Source organism: Triturus cristatus, chromosome 12 (genome assembly GCF_964204655.1).
Source record: "Triturus cristatus chromosome 12, aTriCri1.1, whole genome shotgun sequence".
Classification (NCBI taxonomy): domain Eukaryota; kingdom Metazoa; phylum Chordata; class Amphibia; order Caudata; family Salamandridae; genus Triturus; species Triturus cristatus.
The window spans coordinates 560,841,125-560,860,506 of NC_140595.1; the positions used below are offsets into that span (position 1 = coordinate 560,841,125).

The following is a 19,382-nucleotide window of genomic DNA, read 5'->3' on the forward strand; positions in this document are numbered from 1 at the left end:
ATAAAAACTGTTTTAATTTTCTTCGAATGGGTTTTCTAATGGTTGCAACAAGTATGCATTTTTAGTTGCTATTCTTCTTTTATCTAGTTTTGTGTATTTTAAAGAAGTGGCACAGTAGGTAAGCTTGTCCTAAGGGCTCAGAATGTCTCGGAATCTACGGCTGCGGAAGTGACGTTAGTGGTTAGCAACCGTCGCTTGGAAAGAAGACGAGAAACGCCGAGCGTGGTTAGGGTCAGGGGTACAGTGGGTGAGTGTTGGGCTTTCTTGTGGGAAAACATTGCTAATGTGGGAGTTAAAGATTAAGCTCGTTTTTAGTGGCACGTGCGGTGTTTGAGTTTTCACTTCTCTGGGATGCTTTGATGTCTTTTGCAGTTCACCATACTAACATATTACACTCTTTCTTTGAGCTGCCACTAGTCTGATCCTAATTAGATGTGTGTGAGCCGTGACAATTCAGCGCCCCTTCCTTGTTGTCTCGGAGCTGTGATATGATGTGGCCCCAAACGATTGAGTGAGACTCTGGGGCACAATTCAGAGCTTAATTCTCTAAGTTGACTTGTATGGAAAAGGAAAACGTTATGTTTGACAAGAGGCACCGCCTTTCTCCTATTCCATTACAGTTGAGGATAAACTCAGCAGTATCGGTTGGGACATTGTAGGTAGGCTGGCCCTAACATCTTGAATGGATACTCAACCACCAGAGTTGTCAAACTCTCCGTCATTCGTTGGTATGTCCTAGATGTTGCATGCAGGATGGTTCAGGGCGTATGTGACTCATTACTACTCATTGCTGCCAAGCTTGTCTTTCTGCATCTTGGAGGTGCATGGGCTTTGTTTGAATATGTAGGCCTTGGTTTATTCAGAAAACGTTTGACTGACGTTACTTTGTAATTCAGAGGAGTTCCAATGTAACCTCGTGAATTTAGTGTTTGATATGTTTTACCTGTGTATAAGGAGTTCAGTCAGTTTTTTCGCATCTTTGGAGATTCCATCCATCATATGCTATTCAACAAGTACATCAAAGTTAAAACAGTACGTTACCTATGCGCATTAGAGCAGAAAAATGAAAACAGCATAAATCACGTTCTTGTATTAATAAATAGGACCCTACTACACAAAGCTGTCTAAAACGATGCCCCCTTATTTACAAAAGATAAAATGCTCCTTTAGCCACCGCCGTTATTAACCAGTATTAGATGTACAAGAAAAATGATATATAAATATTTACAGCAAGCTTTCAAGTTGCTTTATCCATAGCATACATGATCAAAATCATATTTTTCTTTGTCGAGTTTTTTTAGTGTCAGAAGTGAACCTAAGTACTGGATGAACTATGTTAGGGTCAGAGTCCTTTAGACATATTATGTTAAAAGGATTTCTACATCGAACGGTAGCCCCCAGAATGGGGCATCCCGGAGCAAGTCGCAGGTAGGATGGCAGCAGTAGCAGGAAAGCAGGCTTAACTTGGAAGGAGAACAACCAGGTCTTTACTTGTTTCTGAAAGCTTAAGTAGTTTTAGGTCTTTGATACAAGATCAAATGTTGTCACCCTTAAAAATATTCACCAGATAGTGCCTATGTAACAGCTGGATCCAAGGGCATGTAACTATTATTTGGAGAAGTATGGCTCAATGATTAGAGCGGCAGACCCTGATGCAGAGATCTTGCCCGGGACCAGGGTTCAATTCCCCGCCTTGGCGGGTCTTGGGCTCAAAAATTCCACGGACCTGATAATTCTCGCCTCGGTGCCATTCCAATCATGGAGTCCCACTCTGCAACTCTGGGCAATAGCTTGCTTAATCTCCACAACGGCCCCCACAACGCTAAGGATGCCTGGCCTCCACCTTGGGGGTGCCCAGGAGTGGACGCCTCACAGGGAAAGCCAGGATGGGTTCCACAGCGGTATTCGTACAAGCGCCTTGAGACCCTTGCGGGTGAGTAGTGCGCTATACAAGTATCAATTTACATTTACATTATTTGAAGCACATTACCAAATCCACGTGGCACAGCCTGCTTATATTAGCACTTTGTCTTAGAGCGCTCAGTATATATTTAGCTGTTGTAAAAGAATCCTCAAAAAGAGATGCATGTATTGTAATATATTGTAAAGGCATTTATATAGAGCTTACTACCCCAGGCAAGACATTGAAGCACTTTATGCTGGCTGCATGCTTCTCCGTAACCCAAGATTAGTGGTTAAACCAGTGTCATTGATTATTGATGGTTATAGAAATTCGTCTTGTGTGCCCAAGGAAACCATTCGCTCAAATTTCTCTGAGGTAGAGTAAATTAATAGGAGTTAGGTGTGATCATTAGTGGGTCAAAGGGTGAGGGGTGTCGGGGGGATATGGGAGGGTATGTTAGTTTATGCAGATGGTAGGTGATTTAGGGGCTGTTAGCTGTAGGAGCATGTCTTTCAAGTGGGAAAAGGTTATGATGTTTGAAACAAGTTGTGGACAGTTTGCAAACATACATTAATAAAGATTAAGGCAAACATGCATGTGACTTGAGAAGGTCATTCTCAAAGAGAGGAGGCATGGAAAAGAATGATGGGAAGGAGAGGCCCATTTGAAAGATAAAGGAAAGGAGTCAGTCAAGTTTTGAGTAACAGTCAATTTTCATGCTGTGTTTTAGAAATGCTTCTTATGTTTTTTGATATTCTATGCAATTTGAGCATGCACGCCTATAGAAAGAAGCAACATTATTTGCATGTGAAGATACTGCTATATTCGGTACTTTTGACAGGCATACGGGCCCATCTGTGCACTTTACATCCTGAAGCACATCATCCTTCGAAACATTAATGCTGTCTTTATTGATACTTTTTAGAAGTGTAATATTTTGGAAAGTAGTTTTCAACCTTTCACTGTTCTGTCTCAAGGCAAACAGTCTCTGTCCACTGCAAGGTTGTTGTTAGACCACTGTTTTAACAAGGAGTGCTGATCAGCTATGGGGTAGGAAGTGTAAAGTAATGGCTGGCTGCATATATAGGGAAATTTCAAGAGGTTTTAGGCTGCGCTCAAAGGACGCTGTAAGCTCAAGATCAGAGCAGTGTAATTGAGAAAATAAATGAGTAATTAATGCAAACATCAAAAACGGAATTTCTGCAAATGCAGGAGTGGAAGTTCTCTGATGTTCATCGTCAAGTTTGGTTCACAATATTAATTACAGGACCACGTGGGATCTATTTTGGATGCCTCTGGTTTAGCATTACACATGATGGAGAGTGAGTGAAGCTGACATTGAAAGTGTATTGCCTGCATTCCTGTGACTGGAGGGTGGCTATCCAGACACTGACTGGGGTGAGAAGATGGTTATAGCATTCCTTTTGAAATTCGATTAACAAGGGGCTGCTGATTAGATTTCCAGAAGCACTGCCCTTTGGCTGATGGTAAAGGTGAGGAGGAAGACTGTGGTTTCTGTTATGCAAGGTGAACAGGACCCTTTAGGAGAGGCCAGTGTTTTGGCTTTCTTGATTACACTTTCAGTTGGGTAGATCGCAGATAAGGTCAGAAAGCTCACACCTCTTTGTGCATCTATTGTGAATCGTTTGTGGATACTCCAGGCCGGAGACTACCCTGCTGTGTGAGGCATCACTACATAAGTGCTGTGTCTATTGAGCAGCCTGAAATATGTTAATTCATAAACAGCAAAGTCATAAGACTGGACCCTTTTTTGGAGTCTCATGATTGAGAAAGCTCAAAATGACAAAAACAAGGAACATTATCATTGACAAAGTTTGAAAATGTGCAGTGTTCTGTTTTTAAACTTCTAAATTTCTAGTAGCCTGTTGATTTAACGCATGCTAGTGGAATGGACTAGCTGGTTGAGCACTATAGTATAGTGTGTGATAATCTAGAGGCAACGGCAACTAAGGTTGAGTTAATTAAGTGTAGTATCTGCACAGGGTTGAACCAATCGTGGGTTTAGTCAGGAAAGCCATGTCATTTTGAAAAGGTAATTCCCAGATTCTTTTGGACTGTCAATTTGAATTTGTCTTGCTAATCAGATCCACAGTCACATAGTCAGCTATTTTTAGTTGTTCCTGAAATGAGCAAATTAATTCAGATTTGGAAGTTTCAAATTCCCTCCAAGTAATAGCTGGCAAGGTCGTATAAGAACCTTGTCAGAGTTTATCAATGTATAAGATAGGAGTTCTAAATACTTGCTTAGAGACTATAGGGATCTCTAATTCCAGTTGTATCATTAAGTAGTTTCCTCAATCAATTACAGTCAAGTGCGTGCACGTAAGTAATAAAGCATGTATTTAATACAAAGGAACAATGCAACAACACTGAAATAAACTTCGATTAAAATACTTTCCAGAGGCTTACCAACGATATGCCAGTGTATCATATATTGAATCTGGAAATCTCTACACAAACGTGTAGCTCTTTGTTCTAGATCATTTCTGCGTGGCCATCAGTTCCGTCACCCGTCCAAAATGACTCCCAAATATTTGTAATAGGATACTGAATCAGTTTGTAAGCCATTTCTAAACGAAGCATGCATATGTACTTTGTTGAAGACCATTTTTTCTGCTTGTTGGCTGCCAAATAATCTAACAGTCTTTGTAACCCAGTGGGTGTTTTGGTCTGTTAATATACTATTGTCAGTATTGGAAAATAAAGAAATGCTTGTGACACCAAGAACTGAAGTCAAACATAGGTAGTTGCTAAATGAGCACGAAGGTCAGCAATATAGATTAAAAAAGACACTGGACAAGAATGCCACCTTGCTTAAGTCCATTAGTGGTACTAATTTTGTTTATTTTAGACCCTTTGAAATGCACCCACATTTCTGAATGTTAAACTTAAATTCATTTTAGTCTGGAGGGATCAAGGAGTTGGCATTTTCAAGTTTTAATTATATAAGTGTGGCAACCATCTGGATAAAGTACACTGATTGTGCAGTGCTGACCCACTTGGAAAACAACTTCTTGTCTGTGTTTATTTTGTGATGACTCTTGAGTAATCTCCTTGATTGTTGTAGATGTAGCATGAGCTACATAGTTTTTGAAGGAAGATTATGAGTTGGGGAAAGGAACGCAGCAGTGGGTTGTATGACCTTAGGGTAGGGCCTTAGGTTTGGACCCATTCTTCAGTCTACCTTTACCTATACATTTTTCAGAGTTAAACAACTGTGTATCATCTAAGTAAATCAATCTGGTAGAATGCTAGCACTCTGATATACCAGACTGCCAGTGGGATAAGAATGGAAGGTTTGTCCAAGGATCCTGAGCTGTATCATAAGAGGTGGCCTAAATATTTCACAGCCGGAAGCCCCCAGGGAAGACAGTATAATGGAATGAAAATGCAAGTAGAGGGCCCTAGTTTAACTTGCTTCATGGTTTGAGGGAAAATAGATGAACCTCCCCAGGGAGCTAGCTGAGACCCATTGGACTGTTGATAATTGGTCCATGAAGAGTCAGTACACAAAGATAACAAAGGTGGCCAAAAATCCTGAGTAAAGTTCAGGTAGTGCATCCTTCATTCAAAATCACAACTATGGCATCCTCTGACAGGTTTTCAGACTGGCTTGACCTGAGCAGAAACCTGACTGCTGATCAACAAAAATAGCTTTACATTTGAGAATTGCTCATGCTGGAAGGTAACCAGTTAATCCAAGATTTTGCACAAGTGTGAGTCAGGACCAGTTGGTTGGGTAAACTGTTCTTACACTAATGTACGTTACTCTTCCATTTCAAATAACTCTTTCATGAGGCAGACACAACATCTAGGACCCCTGGGTTTAGAAATTAGAAATGTACGTCCATGACATTTACTTTTGCACTAGCCCCCACACTGTAAAAAACTAAGGATGTAAATCTTCAGTGCTTGAAACAAGGTATGCGATGTGAACTTAACATAACATGTGTATTTGTTAAGCGCATGTTTACCCATAGGCATCTTGGCGCTGAATAACAATTGTTTTTTGTTACCCAACTCAATGGTACTCATTTTATCAACCTCAGATGGATGAAAGGTTGAGTGGACCCGCCAGGATTTGAATCTGTGAGCAGCTTCAATCATAAATACCTCTCTCCTCTGTAAAATAGCAGCATACAAAATGACAATATTGTCTAAGATACAATACCTGTTTCAGACCCTAACTCTCCAAATACCGGGGGAATACATATGCAACCTCCAGGCAATATTTGTGATCTTCATATGGCAGGGCAAGGCGGAGAGTATCTGTCAAACGGGGCTTGCTACGCCCAAGTTCAGGGGGCTTGGGAATCCCCAACCTGGCCTTATTATTATGATGCAACACACCTATGCTACTTTATCCATGGGACACAACTAGAAACAGAGAAGGGATCAGGCATGATTTACCATACAATAGCAGTGAGACCCCTGTAAGAGATCCCTTGGCAACCTAAACCGACCGTACAAAAACGGACTGTATATCCCCCTCATGACTGCAACATTGGAGGTCAGGGGTAGGGTGGGGGTGTCAAGTGGGGCCTCGCCACATTCCCCTCCCCATTTACACCCCTCTGGGGCGACCGTAAATTCACACCCAGACTGGCTAGAACCCCGTATGACAAATGGTTGGAGGGGGTTGTAAAACATTAAGCGGTATGTTATGCAAGGTTCCATCCAGTCCTTTGAACGCCCAAAGGAGGAGTATCATATCCCAGAGACTGCAAGATACTGCTATGTACAGTTATGCAGCTGGCTACTACACCCTAGAATTAAGCAAGGGGAAGCAAGAGCTCTTATGCCCTTCGAAAAGTGCTTCCAACACTGCACAGATGACAAGTGCTTCCAACACTGCACAGATGACAACATGCCTTTTCATTTACAACATGCTAAATACCACACCAGGCCCCAGCAAACACACATTCCAATGAGTCTGGGAGAAGGAGCTAGTCATTACTCTAGAACATGGGTACTCGCAAACTTTCTCTCGGGGGCCAAATTTACAGTGTGGTTTGTGGCCGAGGGCTGCACCGTTGGGGGCGGGGCTAGAGCAACAAAAAAATTGACCATGAGGTTGAACACAGGCCCCTGCAGCGAACGCCTTTGTCCCCTGAGCCACCAGACCCGGCATACACACATCTCCCCCTCTCCCGCTCTCCCCCTCTCCCATTCACTCTCTCTCCGTCTGTCTCCCTCTCTCTCCCTGTCTCTCTCTCTCTCTCTCTCTCTCTCTCTCTCTCTCTCTCTGTCTCTGTCTCTGTCTCTGTCTCTCTCTCTCTCTCTCTCTCTGTCTCCCTCCCTCTCTCCCTCCCTCCCTCTCTCTCTCTGTCTCCCTCTCCGTCGCCCTCTCCGTCTCTGTCTCTGCCTCCCTTTCCGTCTCTCTGTCTCTGCCTTTATCTGTCAGCCCCTGTCTCTGCCTCTATCTGTCTCTGTCTGTCCCTGTCCTTCTCTATCTCTGTCCTTCTCTATCTCTGTCCTTCTCTATCTCTGCCTCTATCTATCTGTCTGTCTGGCTCTATCTATCCCTGCCTCTATCTCTGTCTCTCTCTTTGTCTCTCTCTCTCTCTCTGTCTCTGTCTGTCTCTATCGCTGTCCGTCTCTGTCTGTCTCTATCTGTCTCTGCCTCTATCTGTCTCTGCCTCTATCTGTCTCTGTCTCTATCTGTCAGTCTGTCCCTGTCTCTATCTGTCAGTCTGTCCCTGTCTGGCTCTGTCTGTTTCTATCTGTTTCTGTCTCTATCTGTCTCTGTGCCTCGGGCAGTGCAAACATACTGTGTCTACACGTCCCTGTCACCAGCCCAGATACAGCCCCCACACTCTTCCCTTCTCCCTGTGTAATGTAAAAGCCAGCTCGTTTTCTCTCTGAATTTGCTGCTTCGCGGGTTTTGTGTCCCACCACTGGGCCTGGGGTCACATCTGTCGCTGGCTTTAATTCTGACTCTCACCCCGAGCTGTCCGATCAAAGCGCCCTTTTGGCGCCAGTCACCCATCCTTGTAGGTAAGCATGCATCAATTATATATAGCGCCAACCTGGCAGCGAGCATTTGTGTGCTGTGCTGCGAGAGCGGAGACCAGGCCGGAGCTCCGTGGCCTTGGCTCAATCGTCTGACTACAGGCTGGCGGTAAACATCACATCAAAAGATCTTAACGCACACCTCATCCAGCTCTCACTCCCTGCTGCCCTCCGTCACCTCACCCGGCTCTCACTCCCTGCTGCCCTCCGTCACCTCACCCAGCTCTCACTCCTTGCTGCCCTCCGTCACCTCACCCGGCTCTCACTCCCTCCTGCCCTCCGCCACCTCACCCGGCTCTCACACCCTGCTGTCCTCTGTCACCCTGTAATTTCACAGCTTGGATCAAAGCACATATACTTAATTGTCCTAAAACACAGGACTTATGTTTGTGCTCGCTTTCAAATTCTACACACCATTATCTTCATGTTCCAATTGGCGATTGCTATGTCTGTGATCGTGTTACTTGTTGTTGATGGGCTGTAACTGGAGAACAAACTTTTATCTCTCTCTCTAACTCGCTCTCTCATTCTGTTTCTCTTTCTCTCTTCTGCTGTCTCTTTTCTCTTCATCTGTGTCCCTCTTTCTATTTACCTTATTTTACTGCCTGTGACTGCGTTTCTCCATTTATTGTCTCTTTTCTAGTTTTCTGCTCTATCCTCCCCATCATTTTTAACAGGACACACTGACAGCTTGACTGACTCTTTTTAATGGAAAATCCCAGTGAAATGCAGGGCCACATGCAGCACCACCTAATTGGCTTTGGCAATGATATGATTATTCCATGTTACTTTCTGACACACTTAATACGAAGTTAGCAATTTACCCATTCATTATACAGTAGCCCCCGATTTCCTTTACAGTTTGCCATCCACTTTCACCCTCTGTCACCTCACCCCGCATGTGTGTCAGCCCGGGCTGAGACAGCTTCCCGGGCGCACACACCAGTACTTCACAGGTCTTTAAAAGACCATTAACTGCTAACGAGGCTTTGTTGTATTTCACCTCTTAGCGTCCCTGCATCTCCACTCTGACTATCGCGGGAATCGCCCGGCCCGCATAGAGCAGAGTCTCTTGGAGTCTGCGCTGCTGCAACCGGCGGTGTTTGCTGACACTTCTTAAAAAAAAACCACAGGTACTATGTCTGCAAGGTCCGCGGGCAGCCAAGGAAGGCTTGCCGGGCCGTACTATGAGTACCCGTGCTCTAGAACATGACCGGTGGGATGAAATCTTGATTCATGCTAACAACTAATGCGTCACACTCGGGAGGGAGGGAAAACATACTTAAGATACTATACCAATGGCATTACACCCTAACACACCTAGCCAAAATGAAGATAAGTCACAGCCCTCACTGCCTAGGGAGGTGTATGGTAGATGAAGTTCGGAGCAAACAGCAGGTAAGTTTAGAAGTCCTTTATTTAGGTGCCAGAGGAGAGACAAGAGTGGACTCTTCTCAACAGAGGCTACAAGCAACTGCCTTAGAACAGAACGCCTAGTTGAGCACAAACATGGAACATAAGAGTAAGTGCATTCTGGTGGAATACAAGGCATGCAAGTAACATTCTGTAAAGACTAGAACAATAACTCGAGTGACATATGTACTACACATATTCTTCCTTTCCAATGACAAAAGAATGAAGAAAAAAAAATAATAATAATAGGAAAAAAAAACCCAGAAATAATCTAGCAAACAAAATCTTGAAGATAAACTGGTGGTCTACGGTACCTTAGAGAACAAGAGGGACCAGGCCTGTCACAAATAGGGTCTGATGCATGCCCAGAGGGACTCACAGATATGAGAGTCACCACCACCAAGAGCTACACACGGTGAGGCCGAAGGATGTGCCTCCTCGGGAACCTGAGCTAGAACATAGCCACTACTGTTCAGGGAACTGGTGGGTTTACATCGTTGTGGATTTGCAACCCCTCTTCAGTATAATGCGACATGCCTGAAATTCCAACACTCGCTATTGTTGAGGATGACACAATGGTCCAGAACCTTTTTAACAGTGAAGGGACCCTTGACCCGGACCCGAACAGCCACGCAGCCCACAAGGACGCCACCCGCAGCCACCATCCCCTCATCAGGACTGCCAAGAGGACATCCTTCAAAGACCGCCTCGACAACAACGCACACAATAGCAAGGAGCTCTTCAACATCGTGAAGGAACTCTCCAACCCAAGCTCCAACACTAACGACATCCTGCCGTCGCAAGCCCTGTGCGACTCCCTCGCCACTTTCTTCCACCGCAAGATAGCAGACATCTACGACAGCTTCAACACCCAGACAGCCCCAACAGACAGCAACCCAACAGACTCTCCGCACACCATCGACCACGACCTCCTACTAGCCTGGACTAGCGTGAGCATCGATGGCACCATCAAGACCATGAGCATAATCCACTCCGGTTCCCCGTCAGACCCATTCCCGCACCACATCTTCAACAAAGCCAGCAGCTCCAATGCACCCCACCTGCGCAACGTCATCAATCTCTCCCTCCAGACCGCAACCTTCCCAGAGAGCTGGAAACACGCCGAGATTAACACCCTACTCAAAATACCCAAGGCAGACCCTAGAGACCTCAAGAACTTCCGGCCCATCTCACTGTTCCCGTTCCCGGCCAAGGTCATCGGGAAGATCGTCAACAGACAGCTAACCTGATACCTCGAAGAAAACAGAATCCTGGACCCTTCCCAGTCAGGGTTCCTCAGCACCGAGACCGCCCTCATCGCTGCCACCGACGACATCAGGACACTGCTGGACAATGGTGAGACCGCAGCCCTCATCCTCCTGGACCTCTCCGCCGCCTTCGACACCGTCTTGCACCGCACACTACGCGCACGCCTCCACGCCGCAGGGATCCGAGACAAGGCTCTGGAATGGACCACCTCCTTCCTCTCCGGCAGAACCCAGAGCGTCCGCCTCACCCCATTCCGATCCGAAGCCTCCGAGATCATCTGCGGTGTACCCCAGGGTTCCTCCCTCAGCCCGACACTGTTCAACATTTACATGGCCCCGCTCGCACATGTCGCCCAACAGCACAACCTCAACATAATCTCCTACGCCGACGACACTCGACTGATGCTCTCCCTCACCAAGGACCCGATCACTGCCAAAGCCAACCCCCACAAAGAAATGAAGGCCGTCGCCGACTGGATGAAGACTAGCCGACTGAAGCTGAACACGGACAAAACGGAGGTCCTCATCCTCGGCTCCAACCCTTCAGCCTGGGACGACTCCTGGTGGCCGACGGCACTGGGGGCAGCCCCGACACACACCGACCATGCACGCAACCTGGGAATCCTCCTCGACTCCATGCTCTCCATGACCAAGCAAGTCAACGCCGTCTCCTCCTTCTGCTTCAACACCCTCCGCATGCTCCGCAAGATCTACAGGTGGATCCCGACAGATACAAGAAGAACAGTCACCCATGCCCTCGTCAGCAGCAGACTTGACTATGGAAACGCTCTCTACGTGGGAGCCCCGACCAAGCTCATCAAACGACTGCAACGCATCCAAAATGCCTTGGCACGACTGATCCTCGACATACCACGCCACGGCCACATCACCCCCCACCTAAGAAACCTGCACTGGCTGCCCGTCAACAAGAGGATATCCTTCAAGCTCCTCATCCACGCACACAAGGCACTCCACAAGACCGGCCCAGTCTACCTCAACAAACGACTTTCCTTCTACACCCCCAACCGCCAGCTCCGCTCTGCCGACCTCGAGGTCCTTCTCCCACCTCGCCGCCAAGACCTGGAACACCCTCCCACTGAGCCTACAACAGACCCAAGACCTGCTGACCTTCAGGAGGCTACTCAAGACCTGGCTGTTCGATCAGTAGCGCCCCCCCACCGTGCCTTGAGATCTTCACAGGTATGTAGTGCGCTCTACAAATGTTTGATTGATTGAACTTTGACAATCCTCTCCCCACCCTACCAACCACTCTTGATCTTGACCAGGTCTCCCACCTTGAAACGACAAGGAGAATCTGAGGGTAATGGAAGATTAGGGCATCCCCCTTGCAATGTGACTAGTTGCTTCATCCAAGGAGGAACAAGTTTCGAGCCTGGAGCCCGTCCCATCATTAGTTGAAAAGGGAAGGATTGGCCGTCAACAAGGGGAGTGGTCCGGTAGGCCCAAAGCATTTTGTTGACCATTTTTCGTACCACTGACCTATTGGCGGAGGCCATTTTGATGATTCTTTTGACTACTTTGTTAGCCCTTTTTTCGCAAAGGCCATTCCCTTGAGGATTGTAGAGTGAGGTGCGATGGTGAGAGACACCACAACCTTTCAAGAAAGCTTGCATCTTCTTGGAGACTAGCTGAGTGCCGTTGTCCGTAATGAGAGCAGAGGGGATACCCTCATCCCTGAATAGTTTGCCCAAAAACTTAATGGTACTCTCAGTAGTGACATTGTTGGTGAATTCAACCACTAGCCACCTAGAGAATACATCCACTACAACACTGGCAAACCTGTCCTTCTCATGCAGCTCCCTCATAGGACCAATGAAGTCAAGACAATTGCTATGCCAGGGTAAGCATGGGTTCTGAATGTGTGCATCACTAGACTTGGAACCCACCTTAAGTCGTTTTTCACCTTCTTTACATACTGTGCAACTTTCTACCCACTCTACTACTTGAGCATCAATGCCCGGCCACCAGAAGTGGTTCTTGAGACGGCGTTGTGTGAGAGTCTGACCGAGATGGCCTTCATGGGCTAATGCTAAGAGCTTTCTTCTGATGCCAAAGGGGGGAATTAATTTTTCTCCTTTAACCAAGACATTGTTACTGTCAAGGGAAAGTTCATCAAGAACCTTGACGTAGGGTCGGACAGAGATAACTCTCCCTCCTGGGACCAAATTTAAAAAGTTTGGTGACTTCTTGTAGGGTGTGGTCATCCCTCATTTCACGCTCCCAATCACTGACATCAAAAACACCCTCTCCTACAAATACAGCATCTTCAATGGAAGCTACAGCAATGTCATTGTCTCATCCAGAAATGTAAGGATCAAGGACGGTCCGCCAGTCCAGTGACATTCTAGAGAGGCAGTCGGCCTGGACATTCTTCCACCCCTGAATGTATTCAACCTGGTATTGAAACTCTTGGAGTTTGGATGCTAGTTTAGCAAGCCTGGCAGACCCATTCCCAGTACCGCCAGGGGAAAGAACTTTGACTAGGGGCTTGTGGTCCGTTCTCAGGAGAGATATTGTGCCCCACAGATAAGTTTGAAAATATTCCACCGCCCGGAATGCAGCAATGTCTCCCTTTCAATGACCGAGTCGTTTTTCTCTGCATCGGTCAGTGTTCTGGAGGCAAAGGCTACAGTACGCTCAGACCCACATTTGGACTGTGATAACATAGCCCCCAAGCCTGTGGCACTGGCATCAACTGTTAAAATAGACTTGTTATTAACATCAAAAGGAGCTAGGACATTGGCATTGCAAATTTCTTTTTTGATAGAATTGAAACATTCATGTTGCTGAGTACCCCACGAGAAGCTCACCCCCGCTTGTGTTAGGAACGCATACAGGATGTTTTGTCTGAGAAGTTCTTAACAAATTTTGAGTAGTACTTCATTAGTCCCATGAAAGAATGTAACTGGTCTTTATCAGTGGGGTGAAGAGCTAAATTGATGGCGTTGCACAAGTCTCTCTTGGGTTTGACACCGGAGGCGTTGATAGTGTAGCCTAAATAGTCAATTTGATCAACTAAAAACTTGCATTTCCCCTTGTGAAGAGTGAGGCCTGCAGCAGACAATTTGTCAAGGACAACCTTGAGAGTAGCGTTGTGTTGTTCAACTGACTGACCATATACCAAGATATTGGCCTGGAAATAAATGGTATTCCCCTCCCCCTCGAAAATGCTGGAAACCATCCTTTGGAAGACACTGGCTGCCGAGTTGAGACCGAAGGGGAGGCGTGTAAATTGGTAAGTGCCCTCTGATGTAATAAAGGCAGTGAGATGTTTCGAAACTTTGTGCAGATTTATTTGGTGGTACGCACTTCTGAGGTCGAGTTTTGAGAAGACTTGGGCGCTCTTCAGAGCAGTGACAAACTCTGTGATATTTGGGAGTGGAAATGTCAGCAACAGCACACTGATTCAGAGACCTCAAGTCAACACAGAAGCGGACCTTACCGTCGGCATTCTTGGTGATAACAATGAGCGAAATCCTTGGAGAAGCTTCTATGGCCTCTATGACCCCCGCTGTAAGCATGTTTTGAAGTAAGCATGTTGTGAATGAGCCCCTTGACCTCCTCTTTGACAACTATAGGAACACACCTAACTTTGTGCTGAATGGGGACAGAACCCTTTTTAATTAAGATACAATGAGAATAGCCTTTGAGTTGGCCCAGTTCTTATCTAAAGACACTGAAGGCTTCTGTGAGAATTTTATCTAGCCCTCATCCTCAATGATCATGACTTGTGTGGGTGCACAGAGGTTGACAATGATCCAAAGATCGTACTGGTGCACCCACCCAAGTATGGCTGGCCCATGTTTAGACACATAGATCTTTCCTTGAATGTGTCTATGGGTAAAAGTAATGTGTGTGTCAAAGAACCCAAGTATGTCAATGGACTCTCCTTGGTATCCCCCTGGGGAAATATCCTTAGGAAGGAGTTGTCTTGCGCCCCATTTTTCTTCAAAAAGGTTTCTGGGTACTATAGTGTATTTTGAGCCAGTGTCAACCATCAGACATACATCTTGACCATCGTTTATAAACATGGCTCTAGGTCTATTCCTTCGCTTGTCTTCTTCTTGGGAGGTAAGGTCCGACTCAACCACCAATATGTTGTCGTTTTCATTATCTTCTGCTGCGGCGCTGTGCACACTGGCTGCGCTAGAGCGAAATCTGCTCCTACATTCTCAGGTGTAATGTCCCATGCGACCACATTTCAGACACTCTTGTTTAGCGGCAAAAAAAAACTTGGAGTCCGAGGTGTGTACTGTACTTCCACATCTATTACACATTCTGACATTTGAAGGCTTAGAGTTAATTTTAGCTCTAGGATTAAAGGGTTTCTTCAATAACTTCTTATTCTTGACAGCGGCGATGGCGCTGGGGTCATCGTCGCTTTGTTCAGAATCTGGTAGCTCCTGAGTGGACACTTCATTAACATCATTTGTTGGAATCTTCTTCTCCAATTCTCTCATACAGCCTTCGGACTGTTCTATGACTTTTGCTAAATCTATTGCTGTTTTAAGGTTGGGGTTCTTTGCCGCCCAGAGGCGTTCTTGGATCTTCTTGTTATTGCTATGAGCTGATCTCTGATCAGCTTGTCAGTCAGGTTTCCAAATGTACATTTAATGGACATTTCTCTAAGTCTAGAGATGAACTCATCAATGGACTCGCCAGTTTTCTGGTGTTGGGTATAGAACTTAAATCTATTCATAACTAAATTTTCTTCTTTTGCGTACCTCTCTTATAGTCGACAGATGGCCTCTTTGTATTCATCAGGTAATGCCTGCCCATTGGCTTGGAGAGCTTAAGGAAGATAACGAACAACACGCCGGCCTTCTTTACCTAGAGTGCTTAGGAGAAGAGCTTTCTTTCTCTTTGCTGAAAACTCTTGGCCATCTAGAGCGTCAAGGTAGTTCTCAACCATGAGGATCCAATCTTCCCAGGGAATGCTTGGCTGGCCAGGTTGGGCTAAAAAATGGAGTTGCGGGACAACAGATATGTGTGGGGAGGCCATGGTGAGACGAATGAAGTGACAGAGTAAAATGTTATAGGGTTATAGAGCAGAGAAAAGAACTGGACAGAATGATATACAGGCGTGTATATCGCCGAGACAAACTGCAAGGAAGTTTTAAAAACTACTAGAAATGTGGGCGGGATACAGATACACAATGGGCGTGTGTATCGCCATGAAAGTCAGATGTTCGATAGAGTCTCAAACTCAAAGGATAGGGTTAATGAGCAGAACGATATACGGGCATGTATATCGCCGTGAGAGGCCGCAATAAATATTTAAAAGTACCTGGAAAGCGTAGAAGGTGGATACACAGTAGGCGTGTGTATCGCCAAAAAAATCAGCTGTTCGGCGAGTCTTTGAGTCTCTAAATTTCAGTGGGACGGTTCCGTAGCGTTGGGTTACTATGGTAACCAAGTGAGGCCATTCAAAATAGCTGCCGACGTGGGGACGCTGGGGTCGTACGCGGTGACGTATAAACAACGTGGCATCTTCGCGTTGCCTGGAGTCGGGAGATCATGAGGTACTGACGTTTCACGCAGAAGTGAAGTGCGTCAGTGATGCGGCGTCTAGGTGTTGCTAGGTTATGGGCCGCCGACGTTGCTGGAGGCGTATGTCACCTGAGGCAGAGGTGCCTGATGTCACCAATGGGCAATGCGATTAAATTCAGACCTTCTTCCAAAACGGAGTAGGAAACGGAAACTGTCCGCTCTTGTCGCTGAGGGAAAACAGTGACTGTGTTTTTGCTTCAGATCTCTGCATGAAGACGCTTCTGTTGCAAAGGAGAAATTGCCAAAAAGGACAGAAAGGCGCTGCTGCACTGCACACGGGGTTCTTCATAAGTCGTCGCCAAGTTGTGGTAGATGAAGATCGCAGGAAACAGCAGGTACGTTTAGAAGTCCTTTATTTAGGTGCAAGAGGAGAGACAAGAGTGGACTATTCTCAACAGAGGCTACAAGCAACTGCCTTAGAACAGGACGCCTAGTTGAGCACAAACATGGAACATAAGAGTTAGTGCATTCTGGTGGAATACAAGGCATGCAAGTAACATTCTGTAAAGACTAGAACAATAACTCGAGTGACATATGTACTACACAGTGCATGGAAAAGGGACCCATTACCCAAATATTCTGGTCATGCCCCAAGATACAACCCTTCTTGGCCTCAATATTGTCCACTTGTGAACAAATCACCGGGTAAGACCTGCAAGATGTGCTGAGGTGATGCTATTCGGATGTCCCATACCAGATATGTATCCGCTGTATGGTGCACTAGGTAAACTGATATCCCACCTCCTTCTCGCAGCCAAACAAACCATCCTATGCCATTGGGGACATCCAAACTAAAATGTATTGAAAGACTGGTGGATTCTTAGTATGGAGAAACTGTCACCAAGCAATAGGGTTGTCTCTCGGTCTACTTTAGCAGAGTCGCCAAGGAATTGTCATGCCCAAAACGCCTCTGAGCACTGAAACTTGTAAATCCCATCAAGCTCGAAGATTATTACACCATCATTTCCCAGCATCATGGAGGCATACAGGACGGACTTGGCCGACATTGGAACTTAAGAGAGCCTGAATTCTAACTTTAGAGCAACTCAACAAAGAGATTGGGGGGAGGAGGGGGCGAGGGGGGCTATGAATGATGGCTAGAGGGTAAGTTATTTGGAGACTGATTGTAGTTCACTGTAGAGCTTGCTATACTTACGATATTCAATCAATACTTGAACATGGCAGCAAAATGTTAATAAAAATGTATTTAAACCCACAATTATTGTTTTGTGACCATTGGGGAAAAAGTGCCAAAACAAAGCTTAAGACTTAAGCCTTTACAACTTTTATAAATCTCAGGGTTACTGTAGAAAAAATAAGATTCTTTCTAGACTCTTCCCTCTTCTAACCCTTTCAATCCAACCAACAGACTCACATGTCCACCACTCAAATTAATTCATACTTCCCTATACTAATACTTTTTGGGTTCCGGAGTAGCGTGCTACTTTTCGAAAAGTGCTCTGACGCCTCGTGCGGGTTAATAAGAGCTATATAAATACAATTACAACTAGCAGATAAATTACAAGCATTCCCGAAGCCAAGAAGTCTGGCCTTGGTAAACTGGCTTGATGGTTAATTATTTTTGTATTTTTAATTGCAGGTTATGCCACAGAAATAAAAAAGAAGAATAAAGCAAATATGTTGCCACTCAAATATGGCTGCCGTATGCTTGCAGAAAAAAACATAAATTAAAAATACATTTAACCATCACATAATTTGTATAGCCCATTAAGGGGCTTTCTAGCAGGCAGGTGTTCTAAGAACTGCTATTGTAACCGTTTTTAGTTTTAATGCACATCATAGGAAAATATTCTTATTGGCACAAATAAATGACACTATTAGCTTTGATTTACCCTAACTTAAAGCTAGACACAGATGACTGACAACATTTCAATAAAAGCGTTAGCTAAGTAAAGCTTTGGTCCACTAGTCCTGTCCATGAACTGCACTTCTTTTTAGACAAATGTGTAATGTGCATAAGTGATATAGGAAAATTCCACCATTCAGCGTGAATTCCACCGACATCCAGCATAGCGGTCTGACCGCCGCATTATGATGCAGTCCGTCAGACCACAGCGGTCGGAGGTACCGACCAACGCCTCCGATAGGGTCAAGGAACCTGTCGGGACGTCAGTCGGATCGTAAGCCTTACAATGGAGGTGGTGCCTGCACAGTCACTGCTGTAGGGATTACTATGTCCCTTTATGACAGCCTTTCCAGGGTGGTCTGACCACTCTGGAAAGGCTGTCAGAAAGGGACTTTGGGGGCCCTTAACCAAGCCCCTGTCCCCTGTGGGCATTTGCTATGTGGCCCTGGGGGCATCTGTGGTGCCCAAACAAACATCCATGCATGGATGTTTGAAAAATGCTCTTTACTGTTGCGGCTTGTGTAGCAGCCCTTTTCCTGGGCTGCTGCTCAAGCTGCAATGGTAAACAGCATTTTATAACCGCTCAATTACGTCGCGATCGCCATGAAGGCGATCAGGCCCGCCGACTCCTTGTTGGACGGTCCCGTGCCCGAAACAATGGCGGTTTGGCCGCTCGTCCGACTGCCATCGTAATGAGGCCCTAAGTGTATTATGTATTGCAGTGACCCTGGCTGTAGCATACACATTAAATACACCCAAGTTCAGCTGCTCAAACTGCAGAACTAACACATTAACATATTGGAAAAAGACAAAAATGATAGAAAACTATGCAGAATATGTACACATAAAAAACATCAAGTTCACATTACATGGGCTAATAGGCTGGAGTATTAGGGACGTTGGTTTGTATGCTGCTCAGATATAGAAAGCATTATGTATTGCACAAATTACGGTTTGGTAACACTTCTGTTCTGCATGGTCTGGTGGGGCTGCATTGGACTAATGTATCCACTCCAGAGCTTTTTTTGTGTGACCCCATTGTCGCAGTTTAAAATTCCTGCGGGTGGATCACTTAGCCTTTTATGCCTTGGAGGTTGATGAAATGAGTACCATTCAGTCGGGTAAGAATACGCATCTATTATCTGTCAGTAGCCCGAGTGCCATTTTTGTGGGTGAACATTATGCTCTATTAATATTCAAATTTTATTAGGCCCAGGCAAACATAAATGCCAAGTTTTCTAAATAAAGGAATTAACAATTTGCTTCAGGGTACTTAATAAACAGGTGCCAGGGAAGCGCGGGAGAGCACTTTTGGAATGACTTCTGA

The 19,382-nt window shown here is 45.5% G+C and overlaps 1 protein-coding gene across 3 annotated transcripts in view; it reads left to right on the top strand.

The window, feature by feature from the left end:
• The window catches only part of RPGRIP1L (RPGRIP1 like), a 673,080-nt gene that overhangs the window by 213 nt on the left and 653,485 nt on the right, over positions 1 to 19,382 (top strand). For 2 of the 3 annotated variants that reach the window (XM_085639032.1, XM_085639035.1), the window contains exon 1: positions 124 to 247. The exons of the other annotated variant lie outside the window; for it this stretch is intronic. The gene's annotated coding sequence lies outside the window, so the exon portion shown is untranslated. Of the gene's footprint in view, positions 1 to 123; positions 248 to 19,382 lie in introns of those variants that run through there. 3 annotated transcript variants of the gene reach the window in all.